Source organism: Drosophila eugracilis, unplaced genomic scaffold (assembly GCF_018153835.1).
Source record: "Drosophila eugracilis isolate 14026-0451.02 unplaced genomic scaffold, ASM1815383v1 contig_2035, whole genome shotgun sequence".
Lineage (NCBI taxonomy): Eukaryota > Metazoa > Arthropoda > Insecta > Diptera > Drosophilidae > Drosophila > Drosophila eugracilis.
In genome coordinates, this window is record NW_024572906.1 from 183,670 (window position 1) to 196,839 (window position 13,170).

General features: G+C 42.7%; 3 long non-coding RNA genes across 4 annotated transcripts; all 3 read left to right on the plus strand.

The window, feature by feature from the left end:
* Window positions 1-5,956: 5,956 nt before the first annotated feature.
* Window positions 5,957-6,945, plus strand: LOC121529872. Of its 2 annotated transcripts, XR_005993666.1 has the most exons (3): window positions 5,973-6,418; window positions 6,475-6,526; window positions 6,581-6,945. It is a non-coding gene; the product is annotated as an uncharacterized LOC121529872 (long non-coding RNA). The 2 variants fall into 2 exon arrangements; XR_005993665.1 differs by having other exon boundaries at window positions 5,957-6,526.
* Window positions 6,946-9,165: 2,220 nt separating this feature from the next.
* Window positions 9,166-10,408, plus strand: LOC108109614. The gene is made up of 3 exons (XR_001772521.2): window positions 9,166-10,141; window positions 10,198-10,249; window positions 10,304-10,408. It is a non-coding gene; the product is annotated as an uncharacterized LOC108109614 (long non-coding RNA).
* An 8-nt stretch (window positions 10,409-10,416) lies between these two features.
* On the plus strand, window positions 10,417-11,120 carry LOC121529873. Its single transcript, XR_005993667.1, has 3 exons — window positions 10,417-10,753; window positions 10,811-10,862; window positions 10,917-11,120. It is a non-coding gene; the product is annotated as an uncharacterized LOC121529873 (long non-coding RNA).
* Window positions 11,121-13,170: the final 2,050 nt, after the last annotated feature.

The window sequence follows — 13,170 nt, forward strand, 5'->3', positions numbered from 1 at the left end:
AAGGACCGGTATGACAAGCCTGCCCTAATCTTTGTCGAAACGATAGCCTCGATTTTTAAACTGCCGCCGGCTGCTGCGGCAAGTGCTCAACAGCTCCGCAGCCTAATCGACAACGCATCCGCGTTATATAGTGCCCTTTCATCGCTAGGCTCGGACGCTCAAATTTCTGAGGCGATGCTCATTTACGTGGTCATGGAGAAGTGCGATCAGCAGACCAAAACAAAATGGAACGAATCACTGGATTATCTCACTCTCCCATCCTGGAGCCAATGCACGCAGATACTTGAGCGCCACTGCCAGTTTCTTCTGTCTGACGAGCAATCCCATGGATCGGAGCGGCCAAGACCGACTCGTCCCCCCGCAAGATCTCACAATTCGTCGTTTTCGCTGACCAACGCACCATGTGTATACTGCCTCGCACCCTCACACAAATTGCTCGGATGTGACAAGTTTAAGGACCTTAATCCAACCGCGCGATTTGATGTCGTTAAAACACACCGTCTGTGTTTAAACTGTCTGTGTAGAGGTCACCAACTGTCGAGCTGCCCATCGAGAAATCGCTGTCGCACCTGCAACAAGGCACATCATACCCTGTTGCACAACAACCACTCGCTAGATTCATCTCGCTCGCACCAACCGTATCCAACCGCACCGCCATTGGAAGCTGCAACACACTCGCACTCGCATTCTGGCCAGAAGTCTCAGGTGTTGCTTGCCACTGCTATGGTTCTCGTCAAGGATGCGTTTGGAACCTACCGGCCTGGAAGAGCTCTTCTCGACTCCTGCTCTCAAGTGAACTTCGTGACGGAAGACTTCGCACAACGGCTTCGCTTACGGAGGGAAAGACATGCAGTCCAAATTCGAAGCATCGGCCATTCGCAAACAGATATTAAATATTGCACAACTGCATCTGTCAAATCTCGCATTTCATCTTTCGTACTCTCCGCAGATCTCTGTATTATTCCACAAATCTCATACCAGCCCGATCTGGCCATCGACGTTTCGGCTTGGAAGCTGCCAGAAAATACGCCGCTCGCTGATGAAAGATTCTACCAATCACGCCACGTCGATCTGCTACTGGGAACCGAAGCCTTCTTTGACGCCTTAACTATAGGGAAAATAAGGCTGGGACCTCAAGGCCCGCTGCTGCAGAAAACTCAGTTTGGCTGGGTCGTAACCGGCCGACTGCAGCAAACCGCGCCAATAGAAGTTTCCACTTGCATGGCTTTAAACGCAAGGTCAATTGATGTCAACCTCAAACGTCTGTGGGAACTGGAAGCAGTCGACTCGCCACCTCTGCAGAAGCCGGAGCATGCTATTTGCGAGGAACAGTACGAGAAGACCACTTGTCTCGACAGCACTGGTAGGATTGTCGTCAAACTGCCATTCAAGGCTGACCCAACTCGGTTGGGAGACTCATTTGATATCGCTCGCCGTCGGTTCCTAAGCATGGAACGCCGCCTATCGAAATCTCCAGCACTTCGTCAACAATACTGCGACTTCATGGAGGAGTATGAGAAATTGGGGCACATGTCCCCAGTTATTCATCCTAAACTGCACGAGCCGCACTACTACATCCCGCATCACTGCGTCCTCAAACCCAGCAGTGAGTCTACTAAGCTTAGGGTGGTGTTTGACGCCTCTTGCCGGACGTCAAATCAATTATCACTCAACGACTTGCTATGCGTTGGTCCAACACTCCAGGAGGACTTGTACCTGCAGCTTCTAAAGTTTAGGCTTCATCGTTACGCCATCACTGCAGATGTGACCAAGATGTATAGGCAAGTAAATCTCGACATTATTGATCGCAAATACCAGTACATTCTTTGGAGAGCATTTCCAGAAGACACGCTGCGCACGTATCAATTGAATACGGTAACCTACGGCACTGCAGCCGCCCCATTTTTGGCAACACGTAGCCTCAACCACCTCGCTGATGTTCATCAAGCTGACTGTCCAATCGGCGCCGCTATCATAAAGTCGTCTTTCTATGTTGATGACCTACTCACGGGTGCAGACGACTTAGAGACGCTTCGCATTATCAAGGATCAAGTCACAGAAATTCTTCGTCGAGGGCATTTCCCACTCACCAAATGGCATTCCAACTACGTTGGATTCATGGAAGATCATGCATCCAAGAAGCTCAGTTCCTGTGGCGAGGGACTAGCCAGCGCTCTTGGAGTGAACTGGAACCAGCACAAGGATACACTGTTCTTCAAGTTCATACCAAGGAACCACGCAACGCGTATCACCAAAAGAAGTATTTTGTCCACCGCATCCGCCTTGTTCGACCCGCTTGGTTTGCTCTCACCGCTTGTTGTTGTCGCAAAAATACTTCTGCAAGAACTTTGGCTCGCTGGCCTGCAATGGGACGAGAGCGTTCCAGAAAACATACACACGGCCTGGAGCAAATGCCTAGAATCATTCCAAACAGTCTCAATTTTATCGATTCCCCGCTATTGCCTCCAACACAAGATGCGATCACTTCAACTTCATGGATTTTGTGACGCATCAATCAGGGCTTACGGCTGCTGCGTGTATCTACGCTCGGAAACGTCGACGGGAGATGTCGCAGTGCAGCTATTGACTGGCAAATCGAGAGTGGCTCCTGTGAAGAAAAAATCCCTTCCAAAACTGGAATTGTGTGGAGCGCATTTGCTGGGCCAACTGTATGCGAAATTGAAGCCTCTATTAGCGGACAGAAACTTCTCGGTCTATTTCTGGACGGACTCGCAGATTGTGCTTCACTGGCTAAACCAGCACTCAGTCACACTGTCAGCATTCGTTGGAAACCGAATCTCCGAAATTCAAGAATGGACCGCAGATGGTCAGTGGAAATTTGTACCAGGTGAGAGCAATCCGGCGGACATAGTTTCGCGTGGAGCTGCTACAACTGAGCTGGCAGCATCGCTGTGGTTCACAGGTCCACAGTTCTTGACCCAACCATCGTCCCAGTGGCCAACCACTCCGCAAATCATCGATATGGATCCAACTATTGTCAAAGCAGAGCAACGAAGGAGCACATTCACCACGGCTGTGATCAGCAATCATGTTCTCCAACAGCAGACTCACATCAGCTCATACACTCGCCACATTCGAACCAGCACTGGGGTGTGCTGCCGACCAGTGCATAAGCTGGCAGTATTGCCCACGGACTCTCAATCTTGTTGAAAGATGATACTTTCAAGGCGGCCGGGATGTTCGGTCAAACTCACAATATTTTTCGTCTTACATACTGTTTCTCTTTGTCTATACAAATGTAAACAAAGCTATTAACATGTATTAACCAATCTCTGTAAATTACTCTGTTAGAACATTATGTTATTTTGCCGCTGCTAATAAAAGGCAGTTGCTGATGTTAGATCTTGGTAAACGGTTGTCTTTTTCCCGCCTGAGTTTATAAATTGTAATTAGTTTATGCACCCCCCAACCTGATATCTTGTGCAGCACAAAAGACGCTTTGTGCATTAAACAGTAATCTTTGCCAGGTAACCAAACTACTTCAATGGTTTTTACGGCATTATAGCGCTATCGGAGATCTCTGGGAAGTTTAAAAACCACTTTGCCAATTCGAAGCCTACCTGAATCGAAAATCTTCCTGACAACAGATACATATTCATTAAAGAAGGATCTTTGGCCAATCTCCTTTCAAGTGACAAAAATCTACGTTTCGCAAATTCATACGACGAACAATGAGTATTTGGGTCAGATTTGAAAGGGAGACGAACCGAAAACTTCCCCGACGGCAGTCTATAAGCATTTTTCCCAAAGTTTTTTACACAAAGTTGCTACTCAGGAGTACGGAATTAGCCCTAGGCGGCAAGTCCTCCACAGACCAAAATTTAGCAGGGTGGTGTCGTTGACTCCAACGCTTTTTCCTGACAGCTGAGGTGTACCGAATTTTCTGCTTTTATTTTTGTTTTCCGAGGCACATCTCCCTGACACTATCCAGACGAGAACAGTTTTTTGTAAGATGGGAAGTTCAGGGACCTGCGTTCAGGTGCCAACGCAGCTCAAATTAGTTTCAGCCACTTGCCACAATTCAGCATCCTGAGATGCGGTACAATTATACAATTATACACCCACCAAGGTCGAAAGACGGTTTTCGCTTTTAGTAGAAATCTCGGTAACTCTACGAGATAGGAAGTTGCGATTAAGCATGTAGTTTCTATGATGCGTATAATTTTTTCATCTGGCCTCGCCCAAAAATATCCGGAAAACCAAAAATGCGAATAGCGAAAAACGGAAGAAAGGGAACTATATGAGTTATAAATGTAGGCTTAGGTATACGTATAGGTGCCAAAGCAGCTTGACGTGGGCTGCCATTCGGCCACGCCCAGGTACCCGCTGATTTTCACCGCTTGATCCGAATAATGATCACCAGAAATAATTTTAAAACGTACAAATCGAATTCGCGACTTCACTATTGTGTATTTTCTTCGTTGCTTAAGCATTAGTTTCACAAATGCCCCGCAAGCTCATATTTCCGGCATCGACTTAACTCATTATTAAATGTATAAGGATAGCATTCGTTATCCGTAAGTCAACCCCAATATATAGCAGAGAACTATAAAGAGCTCTGACTGTGTCGATCAGGCTTTTCAAGGCTGTAATTGATGGCTGAGACATTTTCGGTATATTTAAAAAAGTCGATATATTGTCGAAGACAACCAGGCAGGCAACCATTACGTACACCCGCTTCAGGCTAGCCAGTGCTATGGGATAATTATCCGCAGAGACTTCCCCTGACGGTGCCTAAAGCGTCACCAGACAGACACGAGTGTCATGTTTGTCGACATATGTTTTGAAAAGGCTTAAAAAATTTTAAAATTCGGAGTTCTCTCCGCTGAATGTCGGAAGAGAAACGCTCGGCAAACGGCATTGGGAAGTGCGCTTTGCCGGCGAAGCATTAATTTTGCCATTACGGCGGTTTCCCCGCGGAACAATCTTGCTGTGTTTTTTTTGAATTGTCAAAGCATTCACTATGAGCGAAGTTTAAATTTCTAAACGACATTCTATTCGACTGGATTTAACTCTCGACTCTCTTGTAAATATTGCTGAGTTCGGGATATACATCTCATTATTCAATCTGATTTATTTTTAGGGACTTTGATTTCTTTGCTAGCCATGTTTTATTATTTATTTAAATGTTCTTAATTAAATCGAAGAGCTTATTAAAAATTTTATTGAATAATAAAAGGTAAAAAAACAAACGAGTGGTGTTCGATGACATCATAAGTTAATTCTAATTTCATTTAATTATTACTGATTTATAAATAATTTTGTTTAATTTGCCTAACAATTTGAATTCTTGCCAACTTGTTCTACTTAACTACCCTACACTGTAATCATATGTTTATTTTGAATTCGTCTTACGCACTCTTATACATGCAGCTCACACATGTACATATCTCTCTTTTTGTAATCTCGAAATCGAACATTGAATATCAGTGCATATTAGAAATCGAAACAACTCGGACGTTTCTTCTAATTACTCTGCATTTGGCAGAGTCCGCACATTTTGGCGACCGTGACAGGACTCTGCATTGGGCAAGTCCCACTATAAATTCTATTCACACTTAGCATCATTCCCTCTGCATTCGGCGGAGAAGTATATTCCCGCAACGCCAGAATACTAGGTGTATTTTCGGCACGCAGTGCAGCTCATTGGACTACTGTCAGTGCGTTTGGCATCATCGTTGGCTCTCCGGAAGCATCGTTGGATCACCGGAATCATCGCCACTAGGGCGTCGTGGATGCCTGTATACAGCTTGGCAAGCGAAGGAACAGCGACACAAAGAAGACGAAAAACTGTAAGATAGACTCGCAAATGCAATCGGGGTTTGTCATTCCACTTTCAACCAAAAGGCATTGCCTATATATACACATACTTGTGCAGCTGGTCTGCAAGTAGATAAGACAAAAATTGAGTTACTCTCCATCGGAGTGTTTTGTTTTTCCCTCTGAGCAAAAGGGCATTGCCAACATATTTGGATAAGGTATTGCTTCACTCAATAATTGCTCCACACTTAGTTTTCGCTAAATAACTCTTCGCAAAATTACTGATACTCAACTCGTGTTTTCAATTATCATCACTCGTTTTGGAGCGTCAAAGATGCACCGGCCAGAAGATGCAAGTTTCTTCAATTCATCAGCAAATTGCGCAACTGGGCACCATAATCGTTTCCCTTCGTTAAGGCTGCCTTCGTTCGACAGGAAGTATGGTGACTACATGAAGTTTATCACTGCCTTTACTAGCATGGTACATGATGACGCTTCAATATAAACTGTTGACAAATTTAACAACCTGCTTAACTGTTTGTCTGGTCCCGCGCTGAGTGTCGTGGCCCCCTTTCAAGTGTCCGAAATCAATTATCCAAAGGTGTTAAGGCAGTTAAAGGAGCGCTACGATAAAAAGGTTTTTATTTTCATAGAGCTCATTTCTAGCTTATTTGATATTCAAATTATGAAAAGATTTAAGTTCCGCATTGATTGTCGCTTAGTGAATTAAGGAGGACATACTGCGGTAAGATTAGCTAACAGAATTGTGGTAAGTTATGTATAATGTGAATATTTTCAGAATAAAACGGCTTTACAACGGCAGTCAGCCTGCGTTACCTTTCTACTTGCTGCTCGAGCAGAGGTACGCAGCTTGTTAATACTAAAATTGGTGATAAACTGTTAGCCCAACGGCAATGAAAACGACAATCATGAGGCGCGCTGAAGGGTTATGCGTCTTTAAAGGGTCAGGCTTCCAATAAATTCATAAAATCACTCTGGACACAGCCTACGGGAAACTTAAAGAAAAAGTGTGAAACACACTATTGAACACCGCAAGTACATCATGGAAGAAGAAGAAATGCAGTTACCCAGGATTAATATTACGAAATTAGAAAAACAATTATAATAAAGGTGACAATTCTTCGGTTTTCATATGCCCAACAATGAAAATGTGGTATCTAAAATCTACTTACAAGAGACGCAGAAAGGATAATCAGTCATAAGAACACAAGGAAAAAAACGAGCGAGATTCATATGATAAGCCAAGGCAACATAGATGGAGGCTCCATATGCTCGCATGAAAGCGTCAGCGAAACCTTATAGACTCGCAGTTTCCCAGAGTACGTTTCGTTTTGTCGCATGAAGAATTAGGAAAAAATTATCGAATCGAAATTTAAACTTTAAATTTTAAAGTAATCTTTGCCAGGTAACCAAACTACTTCAATGGTTTTTACGGCATTATAGCGCTATCGGAGATCTCTGGGAAGTTTAAAAACCACTTTGCCAATTCGAAGCCTACCTGAATCGAAAATCTTCCTGACAACAGATACATATTCATTAAAGAAGGATCTTTGGCCAATCTCCTTTCAAGTGACAAAAATCTACGTTTCGCAAATTCATACGACGAACAATGAGTATTTGGGTCAGATTTGAAAGGGAGACGAACCGAAAACTTCCCCGACGGCAGTCTATAAGCATTTTTCCCAAAGTTTTTTACACAAAGTTGCTACTCAGGAGTACGGAATTAGCCCTAGGCGGCAAGTCCTCCACAGACCAAAATTTAGCAGGGTGGTGTCGTTGACTCCAACGCTTTTTCCTGACAGCTGAGGTGTACCGAATTTTCTGCTTTTATTTTGTTTTCCGAGGCACATCTCCCTGACACTATCCAGACGAGAACAGTTTTTTTGTAAGATGGGAAGTTCAGGGACCTGCGTTCAGGTGCCAACGCAGCTCAAATTAGTTTCAGCCACTTGCCACAATTCAGCATCCTGAGATGCGGTACAATTATACAATTATACACCCACCAAGGTCGAAAGACGGTTTTCGCTTTTAGTAGAAATCTCGGTAACTCTACGAGATAGGAAGTTGCGATTAAGCATGTAGTTTCTATGATGCGTATAATTTTTTCATCTGGCCTCGCCCAAAAATATCCGGAAAACCAAAAATGCGAATAGCGAAAAACGGAAGAAAGGGAACTATATGAGTTATAAATGTAGGCTTAGGTATACGTATAGGTGCCAAAGCAGCTTGACGTGGGCTGCCATTCGGCCACGCCCAGGTACCCGCTGATTTTCACCGCTTGATCCGAATAATGATCACCAGAAATAATTTTAAAACGTACAAATCGAATTCGCGACTTCACTATTGTGTATTTTCTTCGTTGCTTAAGCATTAGTTTCACAAATGCCCCGCAAGCTCATATTTCCGGCATCGACTTAACTCATTATTAAATGTATAAGGATAGCATTCGTTATCCGTAAGTCAACCCCAATATATAGCAGAGAACTATAAAGAGCTCTGACTGTGTCGATCAGGCTTTTCAAGGCTGTAATTGATGGCTGAGACATTTTCGGTATATTTAAAAAAGTCGATATATTGTCGAAGACAACCAGGCAGGCAACCATTACGTACACCCGCTTCAGGCTAGCCAGTGCTATGGGATAATTATCCGCAGAGACTTCCCCTGACGGTGCCTAAAGCGTCACCAGACAGACACGAGTGTCATGTTTGTCGACATATGTTTTGAAAAGGCTTAAAAAATTTTAAAATTCGGAGTTCTCTCCGCTGAATGTCGGAAGAGAAACGCTCGGCAAACGGCATTGGGAAGTGCGCTTTGCCGGCGAAGCATTAATTTTGCCATTACGGCGGTTTCCCCGCGGAACAATCTTGCTGTGTTTTTTTTGAATTGTCAAAGCATTCACTATGAGCGAAGTTTAAATTTCTAAACGACATTCTATTCGACTGGATTTAACTCTCGACTCTCTTGTAAATATTGCTGAGTTCGGGATATACATCTCATTATTCAATCTGATTTATTTTTAGGGACTTTGATTTCTTTGCTAGCCATGTTTTATTATTTATTTAAATGTTCTTAATTAAATCGAAGAGCTTATTAAAAATTTTATTGAATAATAAAAGGTAAAAAAACAAACGAGTGGTGTTCGATGACATCATAAGTTAATTCTAATTTCATTTAATTATTACTGATTTATAAATAATTTTGTTTAATTTGCCTAACAATTTGAATTCTTGCCAACTTGTTCTACTTAACTACCCTACACTGTAATCATATGTTTATTTTGAATTCGTCTTACGCACTCTTATACATGCAGCTCACACATGTACATATCTCTCTTTTGTAATCTCGAAATCGAACATTGAATATCAGTGCATATTAGAAATCGAAACAACTCGGACGTTTCTTCTAATTACTCTGCATTTGGCAGAGTCCGCACATTTTGGCGACCGTGACAGGACTCTGCATTGGGCAAGTCCCACTATAAATTCTATTCACACTTAGCATCATTCCCTCTGCATTCGGCGGAGAAGTATATTCCCGCAACGCCAGAATACTAGGTGTATTTTCGGCACGCAGTGCAGCTCATTGGACTACTGTCAGTGCGTTTGGCATCATCGTTGGCTCTCCGGAAGCATCGTTGGATCACCGGAATCATCGCCACTAGGGCGTCGTGGATGCCTGTATACAGCTTGGCAAGCGAAGGAACAGCGACACAAAGAAGACGAAAAACTGTAAGATAGACTCGCAAATGCAATCGGGGTTTGTCATTCCACTTTCAACCAAAAGGCATTGCCTATATATACACATACTTGTGCAGCTGGTCTGCAAGTAGATAAGACAAAAATTGAGTTACTCTCCCGACCATCGGAGTGTTTTGTTTTTCCCTCTGAGCAAAAGGGCATTGCCAACATATTTGGATAAGGTATTGCTTCACTCAATAATTGCTCCACACTTAGTTTTCGCTAAATAACTCTTCGCAAAATTACTGATACTCAACTCGTGTTTTCAATTATCATCACTCGTTTTGGAGCGTCAAAGATGCACCGGCCAGAAGATGCAAGTTTCTTCAATTCATCAGCAAATTGCGCAACTGGGCACCATAATCGTTTCCCTTCGTTAAGGCTGCCTTCGTTCGACAGGAAGTATGGTGACTACATGAAGTTTATCACTGCCTTTACTAGCATGGTACATGATGACGCTTCAATATAAACTGTTGACAAATTTAACAACCTGCTTAACTGTTTGTCTGGTCCCGCGCTGAGTGTCGTGGCCCCCTTTCAAGTGTCCGAAATCAATTATCCAAAGGTGTTAAGGCAGTTAAAGGAGCGCTACGATAAAAAGGTTTTTATTTTCATAGAGCTCATTTCTAGCTTATTTGATATTCAAATTATGAAAAGATTTAAGTTCCGCATTGATTGTCGCTTAGTGAATTAAGGAGGACATACTGCGGTAAGATTAGCTAACAGAATTGTGGTAAGTTATGTATAATGTGAATATTTTCAGAATAAAACGGCTTTACAACGGCAGTCAGCCTGCGTTACCTTTCTACTTGCTGCTCGAGCAGAGGTACGCAGCTTGTTAATACTAAAATTGGTGATAAACTGTTAGCCTGTGTTTTCAATTATCATCACTCGTTTTGGAGCGTCAAAGATGCACCGGCCAGAAGATGCAAGTTTCTTCAATTCATCAGCAAATTGCGCAACTGGGCACCATAATCGTTTCCCTTCGTTAAAGCTGCCTTCGTTCGACAGGAAGTATGGTGACTACATGAAGTTTATCACTGCCTTTACTAGCATGGTACATGATGACGCTTCAATATAAACTGTTGACAAATTTAACAACCTGCTTAACTGTTTGTCTGGTCCCGCGCTGAGTGTCGTGGCCCCCTTTCAAGTGTCCGAAATCAATTATCCAAAGGTGTTAAGGCAGTTAAAGGAGCGCTACGATAAAAAGGTTTTTTATTTTCATAGAGCTCATTTCTAGCTTATTTGATATTCAAATTATGAAAAGATTTAAGTTCCGCATTGATTGTCGCTTAGTGAATTAAGGAGGACATACTGCGGTAAGATTAGCTAACAGAATTGTGGTAAGTTATGTATAATGTGAATATTTTCAGAATAAAACGGCTTTACAACGGCAGTCAGCCTGCGTTACCTTTCTACTTGCTGCTCGAGCAGAGGTACGCAGCTTGTTAATACTAAAATTGGTGATAAACTGTTAGCCCAACGGCAATGAAAACGACAATCATGAGGCGCGCTGAAGGGTTATGCGTCTTTAAAGGGTCAGGCTTCCAATAAATTCATAAAATCACTCTGGACACAGCCTAGGGAAACTTAAAGAAAAGTGTGAAACACACTATTGAACACCGCAAGTACATCATGGAAGAAGAAGAAATGCAGTTACCCAGGATTAATATTACGAAATTAGAAAAACAATTATAATAAAGGTGACAATTCTTCGGTTTTCTTATGCCCAACAATGAAAATGTGGTATCTAAAATCTACTTACAAGAGACGCAGAAAGGATAATCAGTCATAAGAACACAAGGAAAAAAACGAGCGAGATTCATATGATAAGCCAAGGCAACATAGATGGAGGCTCCATATGCTCGCATGAAAGCGTCAGCGAAACCTTATAGACTCGCAGTTTCCCAGAGTACGTTTCGTTTTGTCGCATGAAGAATTAGGAAAAAATTATCGAATCGAAATTTAAACTTTAAATTTTAAAGTAATCTTTGCCAGGTAACCAAACTACTTCAATGGTTTTTACGGCATTATAGCGCTATCGGAGATCTCTGGGAAGTTTAAAAACCACTTTGCCAATTCGAAGCCTACCTGAATCGAAAATCTTCCTGACAACAGATACATATTCATTAAAGAAGGATCTTTGGCCAATCTCCTTTCAAGTGACAAAAATCTACGTTTCGCAAATTCATACGACGAACAATGAGTATTTGGGTCAGATTTGAAAGGGAGACGAACCGAAAACTTCCCCGACGGCAGTCTATAAGGATTTTTCCCAAAGTTTTTTTACACAAAGTTGCTACTCAGAGTACGGAATTAGCCCCTAGGCGGCAAGTCCTCCACAGACCAAAATTTAGCAGGGTGGTGTCGTTGACTCCAACGCTTTTTCCTGACAGCTGAGGTGTACCGAATTTTCTGCTTTTATTTTGTTTTCCGAGGCACATCTCCCTGACACTATCCAGACGAGAACAGTTTTTTTGTAAGATGGGAAGTTCAGGGACCTGCGTTCAGGTGCCAACGCAGCTCAAATTAGTTTCAGCCACTTGCCACAATTCAGAAGATGCAAGTTTCTTCAATTCATCAGCAAATTGCGCAACTGGGCACCATAATCGTTTCCCTTCGTTAAGGCTGCCTTCGTTCGACAGGAAGTATGGTGACTACATGAAGTTTATCACTGCCTTTACTAGCATGGTACATGATGACGCTTCAATATAAACTGTTGACAAATTTAACAACCTGCTTAACTGTTTGTCTGGTCCCGCGCTGAGTGTCGTGGCCCCCTTTCAAGTGTCCGAAATCAATTATCCAAAGGTGTTAAGGCAGTTAAAGGAGCGCTACGATAAAAAGGTTTTTATTTTCATAGAGCTCATTTCTAGCTTATTTGATATTCAAATTATGAAAAGATCTGATCCCGCAGCTCTTCGCTGTATTTGGATACCGTCTCCGCGCTGCGTGAATCGTTGTTGTCGTTAGGAACAGAAGCAGATGTTATGAATGCAATACTAATTCATCTTGTTTTATCTAAAATTGATGCAGATTCGAAATTATCGTACGATCGGGTTCAAGAATACGAGGTGTTGCCTACTTGGGAGGAGTGTTATCGCAGTTTAAGCCGTCATTGTCTATATTTGGAGAGCAACGTCAAACGATAATCTGATGAGAAGCCAAAGGAAAGGCACACGCAGAATAGGAGACCCTTTGTTACGGCACAGGGTGGTTGTAAAAAATGTTCTGCTACTTATCATTTTCTCACTCAGTGCCCTTCCTTTGGTTTACTAGATAAATTGAATTTCGTCAAGCTATCCGCTCTGTGCATAATTGTTTGCGCACCGACTATTTGCCGAGCAGATGTCCAAGTAGGTCTCGGTGCCGCGTTTGTAAAGACTGACATCAAACTATTCTGCATAGAACTGATCATCCAGAGCAACCAACACAAATTATTTTCACTCACCTCAGCAGCAGCAGGAACCTACACATGCTCTTTCCATGCTTTCGCGTCATTCAAGGCGCGCTTTAATTCCTACGGCAATAGTATTGATTAGGGATAAGTTCGGAATATTTCAGCCAGCCAGGGCTTTGCTTGACTCAGGCTCTGAAATAAATTTCATCTCTGAAGAGTTGGCCAAG